The 23,935-nt window shown below is 43.8% G+C and overlaps 1 protein-coding gene across 4 annotated transcripts in view; it reads left to right on the top strand.

Annotated features, from left to right (window-relative positions):
* The first annotated feature begins 9,524 nt into the window (after window positions 1-9,524).
* FLRT2 (fibronectin leucine rich transmembrane protein 2) overlaps window positions 9,525-23,935 on the top strand; it is a 104,779-nt gene continuing 90,368 nt past the window's right edge. The window contains exon 1 of one of the 4 annotated variants that reach the window (XM_070415500.1): window positions 9,525-9,812. The gene's annotated coding sequence lies outside the window, so the exon portion shown is untranslated. Of the gene's footprint in view, window positions 10,065-13,289; window positions 13,545-23,935 lie in introns of those variants that run through there. The other 3 variants (XM_070415474.1, XM_070415463.1, XM_070415470.1) reach the window with 3 other exon arrangements.

Genomic DNA, 23,935 nt, shown 5'->3' with positions numbered 1-23,935 from the left:
AGTCTCATTTTTTAATAAGAATGACACCTTTGCTTAGAGAAATGCTTTTCTCTTGCTTTTACATTTATCGTTTTATTCTATGCCTATAAAATGATGGAAGGTTTGCCAGGAATTATTATCACCTTATGAGATGAGACATCTGGGACCTAAGAAAATTGAGTGGCTTTCCTAAATACTCAGTGAGTTGGGAACATATTTGGTACCAGAACTTAGCCTGATTCGATTCCAAATAGACTGCAACATGTTCTTATACTTAAACACATCCTACAAAGCACTGGCAAAGACCGTGGCCAATTAGCAAATTTTCTCAATTCTTCAAGCCTGGTCTCTACTCTTATCCTAAAGCCTGAAAGTAACGTGAAAAAAAGTGTGATTTATATCCAAGATAAAATATTTTTTTCATTGAGTCGATTTCAGAAGTTGATCTCAAAACCTTCAGAACTGTGTTTTTTTTCTGTCCATTCAAAGCTCACACCTCATTAAATGTGCCTACCCTCATCTCTCGCCCATCTGGGATATTGTTGTGAATGGGTAATGGATGACTCCCAGGTCCAGTAGATCTATTCACAGTCCTAACCTCCTTCATTCTATCAACAACTTCCTGAGGCCTGAAAAACAAGGCCTTCCTGGCTGGAAAAGGGCCATTAAAGAGCACACAAACTCGGTTTCACCACATCTAGTGGGTAAACTCCTGTTTGAGGAAAAATAAACGCAGAACACCAATCAGGACCCATTGGCAACTGACAGCAACAATGCCAGTTGTCCTGAGGCTCCCCGGGTGAGGATTATAAATCTGTATTTTGGATCCTTCTATATTATTGAAGGTAGATGTAGATTATTCTTCCCGGAAATTTGCATCAGCAGCACCCAGAAAAGCATGATGACAGGTCATCCCAGGGTAATAGACGTGACATACTCTTAGTCTTTTCTTCTTTTTTGCTTGATCTGCTGTAGCTAATTTTTTAAAAAGAGAATCCTCCTAGTAAAATGGCATGCTTCCTCCAGACATTGGAGAAACACCTTTGGTGGGTTTGCTTATTTATTTTCTGATCGCTTCACAGCTCTGGAGCTGTCATCATTTGAGAAAAGGAAGACTTGATCTGAGCTCCTTGATGGACAAGATGTTGTCTTTGTTTTTCTTTTTTCTCTTTTGGCAACTGATACTGTGTCTGACTTTCTTCTTAACCCATCTGTCTTGTGCTTTCTTGTTTTGCCAGAAAAAAAGAAATTTGACAGCCTTACAAATGATATTTATGTTGCTCTAAGTAGTGGACAGAAAAAAAGAAGATTCCTGATTGATGAATATCTGAAGGAATTAAACTGTTCGAGGGGCATATTAAAATAATTGATAACACTAATCAAAGAGATATTTTTATTAATAAAATATCGTCTTTCCTTGAGCCATCATAAATGAGTGTACCATAGGTTGTAAAAATAAAATAATCTTTTGGCAGAAGAGTCTGGTGAACAGAGTCCTTCATACAAAAGCAGAAAATTTGTTTTCCCTTTTTGATTCATAGACATTTTTTAAATGTTCTCCCCCCCCCTCCAAAGAATGAAGTGGAAAGAATATGTCACTCTTCATTTCATTTATTTTACTTTTGAATTTATGGATCATGCGGGTGGATTTAATCAGATTGCAAATGACCTGCTATTTTGAAGAAGTAGGGGACAGGAGGAATTGTTTAGATGTGCATATTAGTTTACTATTTCTAATACCAGGTACTCTCCATACTTTTTATCCTTCTTAAGATAATCCAAGTCCTATTTATTGGTGACGTGGAGGATCTAACAAGAATATCACCCAGATTAAATTTCATGGATACTGACACCAACCTTCTAAGCATTTTAAAAATAATTTTATGTAGATATATTTTGCATGTTACACAATTCCCTCCTTTCAAGTGAATCAATGATTATTTTAGTAAATTTACCAAATTATGCATCCATCACCATGAGCCAACTTGAAACCATTTTCATCATCACATTACAATCTTTCGTGAATGTTCCCTGTTCATCCTTGTTCCTTCTCCCCTCCATCAGTTTCTTCTCTCTCTGGAACCGCTAATCTATTTTCTTTCTCATAAACTTTGCTTTTTTGTACGTTTCCATAAATGAAATCACTCAATATATGGTCTCTTCCACATGGTTTCTTTCACTGAACAAAATATGTTTGCGGTTCATCCATGCTTCAGCACATTCCATTCTCTTCCTTTTCATTGTCAAATAGCATTCCGTTACATAGAGATGCCATGCTTTCTATCTCTTTGCCAGTTAATGGGCTCTGTCCCCTTTTTGGGTATCATGAATAATGCTGCTAAGAACATTCATGTGAAACTCTTTGTCCACACATATGTCACCATTTCTCTTCGGTTGACATATCTAAGAGTGGGATTTCTGTACCATATGATCAATTTCTGTTCAACTTGTTAAGACAACTTCACACCAAACTGCTTTTCAAATTGGCTGCAGTATTTTACATTCCCATCGGTGTACGAGGGTTCCAGTCTCTTTATTTACTCAACAACACTGGGTATTGCCTGCGTTTTTTATTATAGCCATTCGAGTGGGAATAAAGTGGTATCTCACTGTGGTTTTGATTTGCATTTCCCTAATGATGCTGAGACTGCCTTAGATTTTATGGGCTGACTTCTGTAATTTTTAAGGCTGTCTGTTTAGGACAGACATGTAAGGAATGCACAGTGTCTTTGAAGGGTTCTGGCTTTTCATTCATAGACATTTAGAAGAAAATTTAAATACCTTTGGTTTTATCCATAGTGACAAGTAAAAGTATCCCTGCTGATAAGAGAATCACATTTGCAGCAGGGCAGTGGGCCAAACTCTGGACAGGCGTCCGGAGAGCTGGCCTCTGCTACTAACTGTGTCACTGTTTCTGTGACCTGGGACATGTGGGTGGAGTGGGAGCTCTCAGGTAAAGTCATTCAGTTAAGGATGCTGGAAGTAATACAGGCTCTACAAACGGAGGTCTTGTTTTTTATTTTTTTTAAAATCATCACCCGAGGAGTGAGGATATTTTTTTCCATTGATTTTGAGAGAGAGTGGAAAGGAAAAGGGGAAGGGAGAGAGAGAGAGAGAGAGATAGAGAGAGAGAGAGAGAAACATTGACATGAGAGAGACATATCGATTGGTTGCCTCCAACTTGCACCCTTAACCTGGAATCAAACCTGTGAGCCTGGGGTCTGAGGGCCAACACTCTAACCATTGAGCCTAACTGACCAGGGCTGGAGGTATTCTTAATGTTAACCATTTAACTTTGTAATAACTTCAATTTATAATCCATATTCTTGCATCTGCTCCACTTAATCATATAACACTATACCCTTTATAAAGCACTGAAGTGAACGGAAGAGGAAACCCCACTATATAAACATGAAAATGCAGAATCCTTAGAAAGAAAAATAAATACACAATCCAAGAACAGAACAGTTCAGATCTTTCTGTGGTTTGAGATTGTGTTTGGGATTCACTAGACTTCTCTTCAAAACACAGAGGAAAATGGGGCCTTTCAAAATTAAGTTCTTAATGACTTCTTCAGAGAAAAGAGCCCCAAGGCCTTTGTCAACTTGCCTCACAGACTGGTGATCCACAAAGGCCCTTCAGTTTTCAGGAAGGAGAAGTTAACTCCTGCCCCTGTGTTATGAAAAGAGTAAAAATCAAATGACAATAAGCTCACTGACATTCATAGTATGTGACTTTCTGGCATGTTGACTAAATATTGTACTAATGGACACTTTCCAAGGTGAGACAGAGAGACAGAGAAAGAGACGCTACCTGTGAGACACTATCCCTTTAAATTTTTTTGTTATCAAGTTTTAGGGTTAATTTTATTTTTCAAAATTATTTTCCAGTGGAGAAAGTTGAAAACTTGAAATCCAAGTTGTTCCAACTGAGTAAGCAAATGAGATGACTAAACCCAGAAAACTCAAGCATTAAAATGATCCAACAATAAGATAAAAAAAGTAAAAGAATCACTTGAAAAACTTTAGTTACTTCTATTAGCTAACTGGAGGAACTATGGAAGAAAATCGGCCAACAGCAATTTGTATGAACTTTTTTAATGATATTGTGTGAAGTTAAACTAAGAATTCCTTACCCTGAGGAAGTTTATCTTTGGGGGAGTTCAAAACTTGGTAACAAAGGCTAGCACCTAAAAGTATCCTTCAAAGTGACTGCGCAGAATTAAGCAGCTCTGTATCTTTGAAACTCTGAGACGTTATGTAAAACTAGGTTCCTAGGAATACATAAAAATAGCAACACAAGTAAATCCCATGGTCTGAGGTTATACAGAGTAAAATACCTCTCACATTAACTGATACAAAACATAATTATATAAATAATGACAGCTTATTTTTATTTTGAACTTGGAAAATAACTCACCTCACTTATTCTTTATATATCTACCTCAAAGGATGGTTTTTGGTTTGCTTATTTGATAGAAGAGAAACTGAGGCTTCATGCAACTAAGTGATTTCCCTGGTAAAGTAGTGGGGGACGTGATAGACCATCCTCCAAGCCCAAGTTTAGGGCCCTTGCAACTACACAAAGTTTAATGGATATGATATTTGTTCTCATAATGAGTCTCAAAAAGTCTCTTTGACCTTCTAAAGAATGTAATTGTATTTTCCTAATGTGTTGATAAACAGTGGAAAGTGTGTGTGTGTGTGTGTGTGTGTGTGTGTGTTTATGTGTGTGTAGATACATATATAGTGTACTAGTATTGGGAAGTTTTAATTATATGTGTATGTATAAATATAAGTATATATATTCTAATTCAGAATAGTATACACTCAGTCTACTACATGTGCTTTCTCACACTAAAATGACACTTACTCTTCGTCAGACCTAGAGTCAGAAATAGAAGCCCAGTAACATTTTCTGTAATGGTCGTGACCAGGTTTGAACAAGTCCTTGGGTAGATCTTTCATCTCTCCTTAGAATGGCTCACGTCTTCATATCACCCTCTACCCCTTTTAAAAAGGCATTTCCCGACTCTTATTCTTCCCCAGTGCTGTGGGAGAATGTGTGCTTCAAGTTCTTGCCAGCTTCCCTTTGGAACAGAGCAATTGCTTAACAAATGGCAGGTTTCTGTAAGAGGAAATCTCCATGGTTTAATGTGCGTTTGTTTCCTGTCAGTGTGTGCCTTCTGTTTTTGTTCACTCATAATCATCTTGTAACCTGCATGAAAAGGCAAAGAATCCAATGCTTGGGGAAATGGAGATTCAAACAATTACTTCCACACTGATTTTCCAATTCTTGGCCCACAGAGCTTTCCGTGAGTCAGGGAGCTCCACCAGTTGGTACCTGAGACTGCTGAATGCAGAAGGCTGGATATAAGAATGATGTCGCAAAGTCCCTTATAAAATCAGGACATTTTCAAAGGAACCTCATCATCACTTTGATGAAGTTTTCCCTGTAGAGAGAAACATTTTCAAGGCATTGAAGTAATCTGCATATACCAAATTGTTATATTTACCTAACAAGTGTGTAAATATTTGTCTATCTGACTCCACTAGACTAAGAGTTTTGACAGAATAGGGACTAGTGATGGAGTCTATTCATCAAAGTCCTGCTATGTATTTTGTGCTTTCTACAAATGATTATTAGATTAATGATGAATTATATATTGTAGTGAGGTGTTTCAAAATCAGAAGGGTATTGAAATAATGTTATGGATTCATATGAACTAAGCTACACTCACAAAAAGGGTGTCTGAAATATATTAGGAGTATTTTACACTCATGAGAGAAATGAAAAGCTACCTCTCCACAGTGTTTAACCATGAATTCCCTTACAAAGATCCTCATCTTAGGAGAAAGGTGGAGCTTATTCATGAAGTCAACAAGCTTGTTTTGAACATTTACCAGGAGAATAAAAAAACTAAGACCAACTCAATTCTTTGAGACAGATGTAGTCCAGAGACAGACATATAGATAGCCATTTTCACTTTAAGAGAGAATTATATGAATGCCCTATTATCAGAAAACCATGAATGGAAAAAAAAAGGGTAAGAGGTCATAAATGTCATCTTTTTACAGGGAAGTTGGAATTCTGAATCAACCACATGTGGCAATGAGGATTCCAAAGGAAGGGAGCATTTCCGAAAAGAATTAACAGGATTTGGAGAATGACTGGGTTGGGGGATTGTTAAAGATGGGTTCGAAATATATAGCCAAGAGGAAATTGCTGACCACTTTCCTAAATATATAAAACACAGGAGGAATTTCCTGGGAGATTATTCTTGGGTGAATCACTATCTGGGATGGTGGGATGAAGGTGGGGGCTGTTTGCAAGTTGAACTAGATGCTTATTTGGCTCATTTTAAAATTCTCAATTCATGCAGAACTTAGTGACTCACTTCCAAAGGATAGAGTGTAGCAAAGGACAAATACCTTTGCAGTGGAGAAACTTTTCATACAATACCTTAGAGAGTGACGATGTCATGTTGACATTGTGTACCACCTCATATGATGTGCCTCCACCTCCGTGGTGTTCTGTCCCCAAACCCATGACTACAGTCTAGTCATGATAAAGCATCATACACATCCAATCTGATGGACAAAATACCTGACCATTTCATTACCCCTCAAAACTCTGAGGGTCACAAAAAGCAAGGGAAGACTGTGGAGCTGTCACAGAGTACAGGAGATATGGTGACTAAAGGCGGTGCAGTATCTTAAAAGGGATCCTGAAACCGGAAAAGGACATTAGTGGAAAAACCGATGAAATGTGCATAAAATATGGAGTTTAGTTAATAGCATTGTGGTAGCACTGGTTTCTTCTTTTTGTTAAATGTTCCAAGATAATGTAACACAATAATGTTAGGGAAAACTGAGTATGTTTCGATAGTTGTAATTTTCCTCTGTTTTGAAGTCTGGGACTAGCTGATGCAATAATATCATTAGCAATAACAACTCAAATTTCTAAAGCACTTTCCCAAACACTGATTCATGATGTGACAATATTATGAAGCTGGTAGTAGAGGTATTTTTATGTCCATTTTATTTTATTTTTTAAAAAAATATATTTTGTTGATTTTTTTACAGAGAGGAAGGGAGAGGGATAGAGAGTTAGAAACATCGATGAGAGAGAAACATCAATCAGCTGCCTCCTGCACACCCCCTACTGGGAATGTGCCCGCAACCAAGGTACATGCCCTTAACCTGAATTGAACCTGGGACCCTTGAGTCTGCAGGCCGATGCTCTATCCACTGAGCCAAACCGGTTAGGGCTTTACGTCCATTTTATAAATGAGTAAACAGTGGCTCAAAACTAAACTTATCCAAGATCGAAATTTCAGTGCCTTGGGCTTCTACCACTATCTTCTGAATCAGAGTGCTGCACTACTTTTATTTTCACTAGGTATGAGAAAGGCCAGTGAATGTGTGCATGGATAGAGGGGGAAGGGTACAAGAAACATGGGCACAAAAGGATTTGAGATGGCAGTCAAATTTCCATTGGAGTGAAAACTCCACTGAAGACTGAAAGCCTAAGAATAACTAATGAGCTGACTTTCTGTTATGTGAGGCTGGCAGATTTGGTTTTTATCTCTATACTTCCCAAATTTATATAGGAGTGATAGTTTCCTCAATAAAAATAAAGTAACTTAATGATCACAGTTTTCTGAGTCTGCAAAATCATTGTATTCTGGAGCCCCTGAATCACACTTATTATTCTTTGCTACCTCTGGCCCACCATCACCATTTCTAAAGCTGACTCACGGTTTCTGTGGATGACACATTTATTACATTGAATCTGTTCATCTACTTGATATATTTTTCCATACTCAATTTTCCTTGTCCTGATTACAATCATCTTGAATAGGAAGTATATCCACATGACATAGTTTTCTTACAATTTAGGATCAGCAATAATAAAATGCAAATTCTGTACATCTGCGATCAACCCCTCTCCCTTTTTCAGTCTCATTCATTTTCCAGGAGCATAAATCAGGAAGTTAAACCTGTAAGGGTCTGTTTTGTCTTTAAACAAAAATGCGTTCTTAAAGATGAACTAAGTATACTGTTATCTCAGATCAAGGTATCATCAATGAAAGAGCCTCGTGTGGATACTTATGTAACTTACAAACACATGCAAAGATGCATGTTTAGAAGCAGATAGATGTGAGTGTTTGTCCTACAATGTGATCTTCCTTGTTGATTCTGCAGCCTGAGGAGCTATCCCTGTGCTTTGCTGCCCCCTTGGCAAACTGGAAGGATTTACAACGGAATTCTGCAAAGGGCGGGCTGGAAACTTCCTCTGTGGGCTGGCCTGGCTCAGAGGTGTTCGAAATGGCTATTACAGATTCCCCTTGGCTTGGGTATGTTGCAGATAGAAATGAGAACATCTTTCCGGTGGAGAAACAGATTTTCTTTAAAAAAAAAAAATCAGTTTCCGCAAGATCCACGTGTTACCCCTCTGAGTTATTTTGAAAGGCTCCGTATTTCTTCTTTTTCAGTCCGGAATGGAGATGCCGGAAGAAGGAATAGGTTGAAGATGCCTGAGTTTGCGCTCTGGGCGACTTTCGGGCTCTCTGGGGTGTGATGGCGAATGCAGAGGCGCTCGACCATCCCTGTTTTCTAAGCTTCCACTCCGTGCCCACGAGATGCCTGGGCTCCAATTCCAGTTAACTTCTTGGGAGTCCAGAACACTTTCAGTGGTTCTCAACCTTCTGGCCCTTTAAATACAGTTCCTCATGTTGTGACCCCCAACCATAAAATTAAAATTATGGTTGGGGAGACTCCGGTATTCTCTTTTATTTTATTTTATTTTATTTTTTCCCAAATCGCTCCCAAAAGAGAGCGACGGGGCAGTAACGCAGATCAAAATCTCAGCTCTTAGAGCTGACCCGCTGCTTTCAATGCTGGGACTCTTCTGCATCGTCTTTTCTGTTCGTGTTTCTCCTGTGGATGCCATTCTAAGGCTCCGTGCCTCTTTCTCTCCCCCGCCCCAGCCCCCCACCTTTCCATCTGCCTAAACACATCTCAGGCTCCTCAAACCCGAGTCCTCCCCCATTTTTCCGGTGTCTTAGTCTTATTTGTGGTCTTATTAGGCGGGCATTGGGTGCGTGGGTGGGAGGCAGCTTTCCTCGCTGTTTCATTTAAATGCATCGTGGGTGGGTGGGTTCCTTACACAGTTCCTCTCGCACACGCCAAACAGTTAAAAAAAAACTAGAGTCTGGAGGAGCCGAGAGTTCCACATGTTCAATGTGCCGCTAGCAAAGGAAAAAATACGGGGACAGCGTGGTGGGGATGGGGGTGTGGGGTGGGTGGGGGGTGTTTGAAATAAGGGAATAAAACTCAACTTCGCTGGCAACTTCAATAAATCTGGTAACTGGAGGCAAAAAATAGACTCGGAGGGCTGGGTTTGGTCCGGATGAAACGATAGGCTCCTTCCCATGCCGGAGTCTGGGGCTGGAAGCCTGCCCCTGGCGTCTTGCCACGCGAGTGCCCCCAGACAGCAACACACCCACTGGAAACGCACGTGAACAAAGCTCTCGCCTCGGGAGCCGCCGCCTGCGGTTTCCTAGTTGAATCCGACTTCTCCGGGGAGCGCAGGGCGCACACAGGGTTAAGTCAGGTCCCTCCCCCCCGTCGGAGGGAGGGGCAGGGAGGTGGGGGGAAGGCAGCCCAGTGTCTCCGGCTGGGTACCTTGTAGTTAGTTGTACGTTGGAAACCTGTCGCCGTCACTTTCGAGTTTGGCATCTTCCATGGTCGCCGCAGAGGAACGAGCGCTCCGAGACGACATCGGTGGCCGAAGTCTCCGCGCCACGGCTCCGAGCTGCTACCGCGCGGGTGCGTCTCTGGTCCTAGGTCCGGGGTAACCAGCAGCAGCGAGGCCACAGCTCCGCGCCGGCCGCCGTGCCCACCCAGCCCCGGAACCAGGTTGGCAGTTCTCAACGATGGGCAGGAGGGACCTTGGCGGCGACCCCTAAAACAATACCATGCCCCGGGAGCCCCGCTGCTGCCGCGCCAGCTTCTTTCCTTTCCACCTCCCCGACCCCGTCGGATTCGGATGAGCCCGCGGCAAGGAGACGCGGACATCAGGTAAAGGGGCTGCGGTGCCAGGTGGAGTTGCCAGGAACCCCCGGGACTGTCCCTACGCGGGCACCGCGTGGTCTCGTTGGGGGAGGAGGGATTCTTTTTTTAACCAGCGGGGGTGGGAGGTGGCGTGGGGTGGGAGGCTGGTTAGCGGGTGGATGGGATGTTTCGTTTCAGTCTCTATCTTTCATCCCGAGGGAAAACAGACCGCTTAACTGGCCCCCGACTCCAGGGAGATCTGTGTTCAGGTCGAATCCACCTCCTCCAAGGAGTTTTCTAACTGAGCTCGGAGTCAAAACGTAAATTTGCTCGCCTGCGGGGAGCATCATCCTAAATTGGGGGTTCCAGAGCCGCTAAACTTGCCGGAATCCAGCCTCTCACTTCCCCAGAATGAATCTGTTAACTTCTAGCAGTAACATCCCCCGACGCCCCCACCTCTGCGCCCGCTCCATCTGTTGTTAATGTCACCAGCCTGATTATCAAAAGCTGGCGCCTAAAGCCACCAGCACGCCCCCTGCCCGCAATCCGGTATCTATTAGTGGCTAAAAAGATGAGGAGATGGGGCGGGGGGGGGGGGGGGGGGGGGGTGCGGTTTGCTAGCTCCTTTTTCTTCGAGTTGAGGACGTGGTTACTTTGACCGAAATCAACTCTTTCTCCAGATCTACCGGTCTTCAGTGGCCTGGCACTGAGCTGGAACCAGCGCATCCTCTGCGCGCCAGCAGCGGCCAGGAAGGCGCGGGTGGCTTGCCAGGCTGAACCCGAATGCATTCTCTGACCCGGTGGGTGGGTGGGACGCGGGGAGGGGGCGGATACCTCCCCCCTCGGCTCCGAGTCCGGGGGAAAGGCGAAGGTGAGGAGGGCAGGGGCTGAACCTCACCAGCTACCATCCAGTCCCCGCGAAGGCTTGGACCCAGCTAGAAAGAACTTCCGCGGTGCTGACTCGATGTCTGCTTTCAGCACCGGCTGGGTCACTTCTCTTTTGTAATTAGTGCAAGATCAAGGTTGCCAGTTAAAGTCGGGCACACTAGCTAGGGAAAGGAAGTATGGGGAAGCGGGTGACGGGGCGGGCTGGACCCACACTGGATACCGGGAAACTCCTGGAGCGTTTAGAGCTCCCTCCGGACCGGACCGGTGGAAGGTGCTGGTGGAGGCGGAGGCCACTGCTGGTGTGGTCGCTCCTGGCACCTCCTGGCAAGATGGCACTCCGAGTCTGTCCTAGTCCAATGAACGCCCCCAGCCATGCCCCTCCTCCTCTGGACATTAGTCACACACCGAGTTTGGGGAGAAGAGCGGCTGTGGATAAGTCAGTCTAAGAATTCTCCGAGCCACCTTTGCAAAACGCAGCAAGAGCAGCGACTAGCGGGCACGAACCGGGGTGGTGTGTGCTTAGGGGCCAGCGTGCGTGCGATTCGGGCGTGCGTCTGGGTGGATCGGTGCGTGGCTTGTGCTTGGGAGGCAAAGCGGGCATTTTTCCAAGTCGTCTTAACACCATTGAGGCGCTCAGAGACGTGAAGGCGGGAGACCCAACAGGGATGCGAAGGAAAGAAAAACAATTGGGAAAGTGGTGCCAAGTGACTCAGGCTGTGAACTGAGGACGGGGAAATCATCCCCAGGAGGTCGCGGCCACCGCCTCTGGCCAGCGCTTCTGCGACGCTAGCGGAGAGGCTCCCTAGGGAGTTGGTCCCGAGCCAGGTTCAAGCTCATGGGTGCTTCAGGCCCGCCTCCCCCACCCCCCCGACGGCGCGCATCGGAGCGCAGTCCGGCGGTTGGCGCGAGCTCGCTCTCCCTCTTCTGTTCAGATTCTGCCTCTCTACAGACTTGTTAGAACATGACAGCAACTTACTGGAGGCGGGAGCAGCGGCGATGAAATGAAAGGGGGGAAACCAGAACCCCCTTTCCCACCCCAAGAGAGAGAAGTGCACCTGGCTTTCGTATATTACTCTCTAACCTTTACCAAGAGATTGCGCGTGGAAACGTTGCCTGCTTACAAATCAGGCTGCTTTAGCTGTCAAGCCTGTTTCCTAAATCTTTGAGGGCTGAATGTGTTTGCCCGCTGTAATCTACAGGCAAAGTGAACAACGCTCTTTCCAGCGGCCAAGGTGAAGGAAGAAAATGGGGTGTTGAAGATAACCCTATTTCATTTTGGATAATGTTCCCAATTAAAGTTATTTAAGAAGGTCCGGGATCAGGGAACGATTGATGAGGTGTAGGGGGGTGAGGTGGGGGCAAATCACCAAGATTGCTTGCATTTGACATAACGCCATCTTGGTTGAGAGACTTGTAATATTTTTACCCTCTAATCCGTCGTTTCCATCATTTCTCGGTGTCTGAGTACTAGACCCTCTGGCTTGGAAGTACAACGCCAAGCAGGCAGGGGGAACATTGACGTTGAGCGTTCGGGTGGTGGCACGATCCCTAACAGTTGGGGGGCAGGTGGGATGGTGCGGGGCAGAGAGAGAGAGGAGGAGGCGTGCTTGGTCACAGTGGCATCCCTGGTGTCAGCCTGGCGCTCTGCAACTCTCTTCGGGGAGGACAGGGTTAAGCGCTTAGTCTTACTTTGCCTCTTGGAAAGCTTTGGGTTGCGGCCGCGCCTCCCAAGCATTCTTTAAACCCGAAATGTGGGAGGGACTTCGAGAGGGAGGGAGGTGGGAGGGAGGGAAGGAGGGAAAGAGGGAAAGACGGCTCCAGGAGGGGAGCGCGCCAGAGAGCTGGGGACGGGGGAGAGGAGGGGCACGGGAGCGGCAGAGGCGATCCCGTGAATTCATTACTGTAAACATCTCCCGGGGGTGTCAGGAGGGGTGGGTGTGGGGGCCGCAGCGCCTACAAAGCCCGGCCGCGTCGGATCCAGGCAGCAGTGAGGTCGGAGCAGCCTCCGGACCCACGCGGGACCGGCGCGGCGCTCGGAGAGAGCCAGGCGCAGCGCCCCACGCCGGGGTCCGCGCGGTCGGCACCCGGGCGTCGGAGGCCCGCCCGCCCTGCTCTCCAGACGCCCCCCGGGGTCCTCCTTCTCCGAGGATCCCCGACCCCACCGGGCTGCTGATCACCGCCTTCTCCGCTCGCCCTCTTTTCTTTCGGGACCGGTGGGCTGGGCTGAGGCGGAGAGGGGGCGGCAGAGGAGCCCAGGAGGCGGGGGGCCCGGCGGCCGGAGCGCCGAGAAAGTGGCATGCCCGAGCCCTGCAGGCGGAGGTGGCGGAGGACGGGGGAAGACGATGCCGCGGCTCGGTAGGGGAGAAAGGCGAGAGCAAGCGAGGCGAGCGGGGCTCCCGGGCGCCGGCCGGCTGCGGGGAGGCTCGAGCCGCTCTCTGAGGCTCCGGCCTCCGCATCCCCGCGCCCCGACGCTGCGGGCGACAGGGCCGGGCTCCCGCAGCCGCCACGGTCGTCGCCGCCTCCAGCCGGAGGACCCGGCAAAAGTTTGGATCTGGGGAAGGACGCGGCGCTGAGCCGGATTACCAGCAGGCCAGAAGGATACCTCGGAAACCTCGGCAGGTAACGGCCCCCCCGCCCCCCCCAACCCTCTCTCCCCGCGTCCCTTCGCTGGGCTCCGGCTCCCTCCCAGCGCCTTTGCTGTCGCTCGCCCGCTCTGGCTGAAAGTAAGTGGGAGGCGAAGTTCCAGATCCCATCCCGGGCGTGGGCACCCAGCGCCGGGCGATCTACAGTCACCGTGGAGGGCCCGTGGCGCTTCTTGGCGTCCGGGGGGCAGCTGGGCAGCGAGGCGAGTCTCCCCCGGGAAGGGATCAGAACCCGCGGCTCCAGCTGGTGCCCGACCGTGTAGCTCCTTGGGAATTTAGAATGTGGTGGGTAAAGAGGCGCTCAGTATTCTTCAATCAGGGGAAATGATGGATGGATCTCACTCACTCCCACCTTGACCCTCTCACTCTCGTTGAGCGTATTAAAAAAAGCAAGCGCCCATTTGCACTCCCCTGCCGCGGTTAGCTGGTGCAGGAAAGCAAACGGGGGGGAGGGGGGCTGTGTGAAAATTTCAAGGAAAGGGGAACATTTATCCTCCCCCCTTTTGACATGGGGGGGGCTCTCCTCCTACCATTCAGCTTATGGCATCATAAAACAAGAACTTTAGAAGTCACATTTGGATTGAAGGGCGAGATGAAACACTAACCACTGTGATTTGGAATGCGCGTGTGTGCTGGGGTGTGTGTGTGTGTGGGGGGGTGGTGTGAATGGTGGTGTTGCAGAGAGGTTTTGATTTTTCCTTGGCGGCCTGATGCGTCCTAGTGCTGGGGTGAGTGTGCGTGTGCCTGTGTGTGTGTGTGTGACGGGGGGGGGGGGGGGGGGGGCGCTGAGTGGTCGCGAGTGTGCAATGAGGAGGGGGCAGCTGAGAGACGTCCGGAACCGCAGCCTCACTTAGGCTAAGAAAATAGCTCTGCCTTTCACTCTGAGAGCGAAAGGATTCCAGCCCCGGGTTCCCCAACGTCCCCTCTCCCCCCAGTGGAGTTTTGAGTTTCCAAGCGGCTCAAGGTTTGAGGCTGCTCTCGTTTATTATTATTATTTGTATTTTATTTTTAAATTAGGATCGTTATTAACTCACCTGGAAACTCATGGTGCCTTCTCTTGTAAATGGAAATCAGTTTTCCTAGAGCTTTTGATTAATTTTAGTGGAGGGACTCCCCTGGTAAAGCTTACAGTAAGCTAATCAAGGGCAAGGCACAAATCCGTGTAAATGCTCACCCAGGAGTGCAAGGTGCTGATTAGATTTCTTTACAGGCTGCATTTGCTATGCAAAGCCTCTTCTAAATGGGATCTATTGCTCCCCGCTCAGCTGGGAGGCTCTTTCATCACACAGGGTTTCAGGGAGCTTCGGGGCATGGCCACTGGCTCTTGGGCTTATTGCTAAATTTATTATGTCTAACTTCTCCCAGCCAACAGCTAATATGAAGGCTAGCTTCCATATCGGGAAGATATTGTCCCTGTGACCTTATTAAATCTCCAGTGTCAGGATCCCCTAAACATGAGGTGAACAGCATGCAGCTTGGCATTTGTCCAGGGATATATTTGGTGGCTGCAGTATGCATGTAAAAATTTAGTTCAGCATCTAAAGTGTTAGAACTGGACTTTTTTTTTTTAATCACTAAGCAACATGCACCAGATCCCTAAGATGGACAGGCCGCCGTATTAGAAGAGAATAAATCCATGGGTAATGCATGCACCGTGGAAAGTTACTAATTTCCCCACAATGTTACTGCTCTCCAGAGCACACTTTTCTTCCTCCCCTGCTCAAAAGCCCCACACAGGATAGGGTTAAGCCACTTAAGGGTTTCTAACAACCACAGATGACAGTGCAACACCATACTGTCATGTTGAGTCGCAAATATCTGACTGGAGGAGGTTGGAGATGAAATTTCAAACAGGATTCCATGTCTGTGCCAGGGGATACAAGGCATTGTAGAAAAGACCTGGGCTGGCTGGACTGTAGCAGAACCTATTACAAACCTAGCATGGAAAGAATGCCTTTTTTTTTTAATACCCCTCTTAACACTTCACTAGTTTCATTGCAGTTTTACAAATTTTAGGGGCTGCTTTGGACAGAAGAAAATAGATTCCCAAATGACACCACGCTGGGCGCCTAGGAGTTAGTTCCCAAGACAGTCATGGTTTTTTTTTTTTTTTTCTGTATGCCAGGTTTCTGATGATGTGATCTTATCTGAGTTTGACTTGGCCCGGCTGGATCTAATTGGAAGCTCTTCTGATGTCTGTTCCATTTATATTCTGGCCTGCTGGAGAGTTTGATTTAGGATGTAGATTTTAGGTTGCTCCTTAAAGCAACCTTACATCTTCCCAGTTTGAAGCTGTGGTTTCAAGAAAGGCTCAAGTAGGTGCGAGTCCAGAAGCCTTAAACTGTAGAGACTCCGCGTGAACCTGTGATCTAGTTTGAGTCTTCAGCTTTGTGTTCTGCAAGGCAGAATTGCTGCTTCTAAGATCAGCAGTGTCTGAAGTTAAAAAGCAAGCCAGGGTGCCAGGACCTCTTAGTTTTGCTCTCTCTCTGTTTCAAAGATTCCAAAAAAGGTCAAGGTGATGTCATTTTATTTTCCATTCAGGTCAGACCTTCCTGCATAATCATCTTTTGGTATTTTTACTTTAATTTCAATGCACGTCCATTTTTCACTGGATTACTTTAATAACTTTGTGGTTACTGCCACAGTGATTCAAATGCAGTCCATTAGTGACCTCTGTCTGTGAGATGTGAATACTCATTGTTTTTCTTTCTTCTCATCAGAATCTACAGATTATGTGACGGGGAGAAAACCAACAGCCTGTAGTTCTTCCCAGATATTCCAATTTTCAAACTTGACTTTTCGAATACAGAGTTCAGTGCAAGTAATGATATTTAACAACAGCAATAAAAATGTTACAGGGTAATAGGCTACTAAACGGCTCTTCCATGGAGCATTGACAATATGATCAACATAAATAAAACAGCAGTGTTATCCACTGCCAATAAAGGGGTTGTACAGTCGGGTAGACTAATGTTTTGAGACTCACAAAGCTTCTAGATGTCAGTGAAATTTTATCGCCCCCAAGTGCTTACATAACAAGGGAAACTTGATTCAAGCCCAGAACATGTATGTGGTGACTAGACTTCATAGTAGCAGTGTGTGTATGTCTTTAAATTCAGCTGTGAACTTATGGTAAGATCAAGGGCGAGTCGGGTGTGAGAAGGGTGTCTATAAACAGATGGTATTTTAAGGAGACTTTCAAAATCTGATTCCGAATCCAGCTTTGTCTTCTCAGGGTTTTCAAGTTGAAATTTCAGTTTGAGTTGATTATTCTAATGGTAATGGAAGACAAAGTTTGCTGAATTTCTTAGGAGGGCGGATACCATTATCAGACATTTTCCAGATGGTTTTTGATGTAGTGGTATTTGGGAATATGAGATTTTTAGGAGTGTTTTTTTTTTTTCTTTTCCCTTGGGCAGGTTTTGTGCAAAAGACATTTTTAAAAGGCCAATTATTATTATTAAAGTTAAACAATCATTATACTACCCCAGCCAGTTTTCTTTTTCTCCACCCTCCAAATTGCTTTGCTTATTTTAAATTATTTTTTTCTAAAAACTACGTGTTGGGGATTGGAGTAAGTTATCAGTATTTTTTTTCTTTACTTTTTTCCATCAATGCGAGCTCCAATTAAGTATCTGTGTAGAGGAAAACACACACACTCACATACATATACATCAAGAACCATTTAAAGACAGAGATTCTTTTCAAGGCTTTAAAATATGTTCCTTTTTAAAGAACTATGACACAAATATTGTAATAAAAATATCCTGTGTTCCGATGAATACAGAGACTTATTTCAGCCGCATGGAACAGTAAAACACTGTATTAGCAAAATAATCAGTGGTATTTTCAGTACATGGTCAAAATCTGTTAGAACCTTCATGGACTCCCCCCCCACACCCACCCCTTGGCGACTTTCGCATCTACTGGTCTTTTTTGGTTTTCTTTGATTTCTTCTACTGTGGGTCTTTGAAGTGATTCAAAATTAAACAGTAGCTACTTCTTTAGGGAAATTCATCATGTTATGTTCAGGATTCCAGAAGAGTTAATGATGCAGAAAAAGTCCTGTAAAACATCTTTTTAAAAGAAGTCCTTCTCTTGCAGGCTTCCCACTCACTGGCCTCCTGCACCATTTGCAGTGAATTGGAACTCCATTATTTATTTATTTTTCAAATACCACCTCTAACTTAATTTAACGTGGGATGTGTTTCTGCAGAAGCACGCAGCACCATGTGTCCCGAGTCGCCTGAACAAAGCAGTGTCATTTTTACCAATCTGTAATAAGGGAAGGTCAAAGAAAATAGCCTTGCATAATTTAGGAAGTCAAAAGGCCACACTGGTCAGTTATTCTGCCTGTAATAAGGGCACACATTTTCTGGAAGGTTAGTGGTTAAAGTCCTGAGCCTTTTTTTTTTTTTTTTTTTTTTTTTGAAGCATTCGCAAAAAAATATCTGGTGTTTCTAGCCATTAGCCACTCATTAAAACTGAGCTGTTTTTCTCACTTTCTTCCCTGGTTGCTTTTAAGAGAATGTGCAAGAAACTTGGCAAAAGGCCCCCTTTCCCCCCAGGTCCCAGGTCATGTGTTATATTTCAGTTCTCTTTATTAGAGCTTTCAAGACACAGATAAAAGAATCTTCTATTTGAACCATTTAAGAACCTTAGGGCTTTGGATTTCAACCCATCGAAAAATATCAGGTACCAAAGTTCATAGATGCTATTAGGCCTCAGAACACTGAAACCTGTTTCAAGAGTGGCTCCTAAAATTGGTTCACAAATTTATTGCCCATTGAAGTCACCAGAGGTCATGTGGCTGAATGGAAAACATTAGACTCATATCAGTCCAGAAATAGGTCCACGTGCTGGTGTCACTCTGAGCCTCAGCTGCCGATGGGCATCACTTTCATGAAATCCGGTGTCAAAATAGCCTCTGGGATAGTTTCCTCTCCCACTTTGCTCCAGAGTTAAGGTTCTCAATTACTTTGGAGAAGGAACTAATGCAGAAAATAGTAATATTCCTCAATTATTTTGGAGAAGGAACTAATGCAGAAAATAGTAATATTCCTCATAGATATTAGATAAAGAGGAAATGAAATATAGGAGAGTAAATTGCCTAAGCATTTGGCATAGAGGTTCCAGGAAATTCTGTGTAGGCCTTGAGGAATGAAACTGTTTTTAAAACACATTCATACCTAGCATTTATGCACCTCCTCCCTTGCATTTTCCAATTCTCACATAGAGGATATCATTTATTCCTCAACCCTTGCCTCTGGGAATTGGTATAGAAAGCCCTACTCACCTAGCTCCTCATTGGGTAATTGGAGCCAGAAAGAGGTTGAAGGCTACCTACGGCTATGGAGAGTTCTCCTTGAAACCATTTGACGTTATACAAAATTATGGACATTACATTTTATTTACATAGAAGTTTCCTTCTTTACAAAGCAACCCAAAATGATCAGAGTTGGATTTTTTTTTTTATTAAAAGAGTAAATAAAAAATACAGCAATTCTATAAATATTTAGATTTAAATAGTAGGATTTCACCCTCTCCAACATGATATAAGATGCAAGTTTGCCTGTTCTGGAGGAGGATAATTTTATGATGTAGGCATTGTGATTTGGGACCTTAATTGGGCAATGGGAATGAGCAGTGGGAAGGTTGTTTTGGGGTAAAGAAAGGATGTATTTCTATAATGGAAACTCGCATTCTCATGTCAGCACTCTCCTTTCTACATTTATGACCTTGGACGAATCACTCAGTCTCTTGGAGACTTAATTTCCTCTCTGCAGAGTTCAACAGGGTTGTTCCAGGGTCGGATAAGATTAATGTGTGTGAAAATACCTTGATAACAGTACAGTTTTATATTCCCATAAAGAGGCATTATTCAAATTGATACCGTTTATCACTCCATGACGGTCCTGTGCTAGGGCTAATTCCAGGTTTTATATGAATAAAATGGTAACCAAGGAAGAGTGCCCTGCCCTTTGGGAGCCTTTTTCTGGATTCTATGGGACATCACCTAACTGGTAAAGTGTAGATGGCCCTCTTCATCACTCCTTTCTTTCATTTAATGGTACGTTGCCTGCTTTTTAGAGTTTGCTCAACTTTGATACAAGTCTTCTTTTCAAGGATCAAGGGTAAATGGGGTGAGTTGGGTGCCAGGGCCAGGCTTGCCTCTCTTGACAGCTTGGCTTGACGTTGGACACTGAATTGATCACAGATGGATTCCCCTGAAGATCTTTTGGGAAGAAACCATCAACATTCCCTGAAATAAAGTCATTTCCCCTTCAGGCTGGGTTTATACTTTAGCCATTCAAGTTACCTTTTGCAAAAACACAGTCATTAATAGGATATATGATGATTTTTTAAGGCCTCTTTTGCAATAGAAGGCAGGTTAGGGCACAAGACTGTCTTTTCAGTCGCTTGGCAGACCTCCTGGGCCCATTACCAATAAATGAAAAGACTTGATTTATTCTGACACCAGCATAATCTCCAAAGCTTGGCCTTCTTTTGACTTTGTTAGTGTTACAAAACCTCTGTGGGACAGTCTTTACAATTTATTTCTTCATATTATGTTCAGTTGTTATTTTTATAATTGTCCAATCTGAGATGCTTTTAAATGTAAATGTTCTGAGAGAGACTGTGTTGGTTTTATTTTCCTAATTTGTATACAGGTAGGCCTTTGTCAAGGTTAATTTCTAATAGTTTAAGGTTGCTTAATTGAAGCCTGCAGAAAACACTCCCAAGTGAAGTGCGTATTTATGAAATATGTGATTAGGGTCATGATTCTGTTCAGAGATTTTTATCACAACGGATGCTAAACACTCTCTTCACACAATTCATCTCATACATGACTCTTGGTCAGAAGGAATATTTCTATCAGCAATATGAATGTATGACGGTCTCTATCTGACAATTTTCTTTTCAGTTTCTAATTTGTATTTGCCAGAGGTCTGACACTTGGTTTTTTCTTTTTTTTAAAGCGGATTAGTCTTTCAGTAGTGCATTATAAACTATCTGGCCACAGCACTATATTTTCACATGACAAATTACTTTCACAGAATCTGAATACCTTTTGTTCTGGCAGTGCTGAATGATAGAATAATGATGTTTGAAGAAGAAAAATGTTTACTACTACTCTGAAGAGTTCTGCTAATAAAACGAGATGAATCTGTAGGTATGTGTGTGGGGAGTGAGTGTGTGCATGTGCGCATCTTTGAAATGCACACACAAATCTAAGTCTTAGATGCTAAGGGGAGGGCGGACTGTTATACCCTTCAGCTAGATGGTGCTCATTTCGGCCATAGGTCCCTAACATAATGGAGTAACGAGATAACCCCAATTATTTTTAATTGGAGATGTTCTTTTCCACGTAGGTCCTAGGGAAACTCTAAATAAAGAAAAGCACAAAATGCAGTGAGGGAATACGTTTTTGTGTGGCTGTCTTGGTAATCATGAAGGAGATATTATTCTTGTAGAGGCAGAAGGCATACAATAGATGATGAAGAAAGCCTTTTCATTCATTTCGAAGTTGATTTTTAGCACTTACTATGTCCCAGGCTTAAAGTAAGACGGGAGAAAGAAACGGGTAATGTAGAATCCATCCACTTGAGTCTACCCGGGTTGGTGAAAAGAGAGGGAGACACAAAACCTAATTCCACTGCAGTTTTATACATGTCTGAAAATAGCACAGTCAATCCCAATAACTGCCAGGAATACATGAGCATTACATTTGGAAAGAGATAGCTGGCTGTTGTTAATTTTGTAAACTTGGGCAACATTTTTATTTATTTATTATTTTTTAATATATCTATATTTTTATTTCAGAGAAGAAGGGGGCGTTAAGAGTGAGGTAGAAACATCAATGATGAGAGGAAATCACTGATCAGCTGCTTCCTACATGCCCAACACTGGGGATCGAGCCCACAACCCGGGCATGTGCCCTTGACTGGAATCAAACCCGGGACCCTTCAGTCCTCAGGCCAACGCTCTATCCACTGAATCAAACCAGCTGGGGCTACTTGGGCAAATTTGTAAATGTCTTCTAGTCTTTGTCTCCTCAAGTAGAAAATTGGAGGAAATACTTTCTACTCAGAGTTGTTCTTCTGAGGATAGAGATAGTTATGTACAGTGTCTACGTTCTGGCATACAGTAGAAGCTTAATAAATGTTGATGGCAGATCATTCCAAAATGATAATGAGTCCATTATGTTGCTCTCCCAGACCTCTACACATTATTTTGGTCATTTCTCTGGAATCCCAAAGAAAGGTTTTGACTCCTTGAACCTGTTCACTAACAGGATACAGCCCCTTCTGCAAAATAAAATGTCATTATTTACGTGTGTAACAGAGCATGTGAGGACAGCAAAGGAAATAAGCACTCCACGCAGGGGCAGAATGAGTTCATAGCTAGTGGTGCACAGGGTAGGCTGATGCTGTGATTAGGGACAGAGAAAAAGGATGGTGGACAGAAAGGTGTTTCAGTTTGGGAATCAGAAAATGGTGTCATCTGGGTCCTGTTTAATTCTAGTTTTTTAAAAAAATATATTTTTATTGATTTCAGAGAGGAAGGGAGAGGAAAAGAGAGATAGAGACATCAATGATGAGAGAGAATCATTGAGTGGCTGCCTCCTGCACACCCCACACTGGGGATCCAGCCCGCAACCCCGGCATGGGCCCTGACTGGGAATCGAACTGTGACCTGGTTCATAGGTTGATGCTCAACTGCTGAGCCATGCAGGCCGGACAACTGTAGATTTTCTTGAAAGCATTGCCTTTGGCAGTTAAGGGATGCTTCTCCATGCATCCCCACTCACCTCCATGCACCCTTCACAGGTGACCAACGCATGCAGCTTGCTGCAAGTTCTGATCTAGACTGTGACACTAGGCACAGTGAGCTGTGGTTATGTCTTTGCTACTGTTCAGAGATTTTTATCAAAACGGATGCTAAACACTTTTTTCATACAATTCATCTCATACATGACTCTTGGCAGAGTCATAAAAATATTGTATTGTAGAAGATTAACATGTAAATTATTATTATGTGTATATAATACTTATTCTGTACTTAGATCAAGATGATACCTGGCTTGTTTAATGATAGATGCATTGGGGTTATCAGTTCAGTGTGAAAATATTTGTTTCAGAAAATAATTTTCAGTGAATTTATGTAAAGGAGCTTCTTACTGCTTGTATGGCAGATACTTCTGAACAAATGCAGTGCTCAACATTGATAAAGATACATAATGCTGGGGTTATTTTTTATTATTATAATTCCATGTGTGCATAACATAATTTTCTCATTCTACTCAGCAATTGGAAATTTTTATTGACATTATGAATCTGTAAATTTATTAATGTAGAAAGTTTAACAAGATGTTAGGTATGCCCCAGACCACCAAGTCTGTCAGCACAAAAGCTTTTTCTGATAAAAATCACGTAATATAATTAATCCAATTGGAGCTAAGAGAAACAGTCGCTAGAGTGTATTTTGTAAATTGTTAACATCTTAGTAAGTAGCTTGTGAACCAACATTTTCCCCAACATAAAACAATAAGACCTTGTTTTGTTTCTCTAGAACAGTAAGAGAGATTAAAATTCTTTGGAAAGTAATTTAAAATGTTTTTACCCAAATAGGTAAGGAACAAGTCCAGTAGTGCTGACAGCAATGGAATTTAAAACTCTGTTCTAATAATCTCTGAGTCCCGAAGGAATGCAAGGCATACATCCGTTCAAGTCACGCGCTTATAACTGGGGATTTGACCAAGATTGGTCCTTCACCAATGCCAGGCACCATGCTAAGTTTCCTGTCAGGCATTTGGGATATTCTTTCAAAGGAGACCTCATTCCTGATCACCAAGAAATCTGATGGGTTGGCCCAAGTTGTTCTTCCCAAACTTAACTCATCCATCCTAATTAATGGGAGGAAGTTGTTAAAAATACAAGTTCCTGAGCTCTAGGCCTGAAATTTCTGATTTTAAATCTATGATCAAGCCTAGATTCAATAAATGAATGGGAATGTGGACGCTGAAAAGCTCAGGATTGGAGATCGCTGATGTAGATGATTTTTAGACTTTTTTTTTTCCTGATCCAGAATCTCCATGCTTTTATAATCATCTGGTTTCTAGTCACTTGTGAATTTCTGGGAGTATTTTTGCTGTGTATTTTGCCACATAGGAAATCTTTCTAGATTTAACCCACTTTTCCTAGGAAAGAACCTTCAGAGGGGCCGAACGTCAGAGCTGACTTAGCCCTTGGTAGCCATGGCCTTTTGTATGGTCTTTCCACCATCCATCAGTATCTCCCAAACCATTGTACTGTACATATTGTTCTTGGTGTCCCTAGAGTTAATTTCTAAAGACAAATCATATTA

This window comes from Myotis yumanensis, unplaced genomic scaffold (assembly GCF_028538775.1).
Source record: "Myotis yumanensis isolate MYYU_CA2020_CCGP unplaced genomic scaffold, mMyoYum1.0.hap1 SCAF_1, whole genome shotgun sequence".
In the NCBI taxonomy this organism is placed as follows: domain Eukaryota; kingdom Metazoa; phylum Chordata; class Mammalia; order Chiroptera; family Vespertilionidae; genus Myotis; species Myotis yumanensis.
The sequence above is the reverse complement of the archived record's forward strand: the minus strand, read 5'-3'. Positions and strand labels throughout refer to the sequence as shown.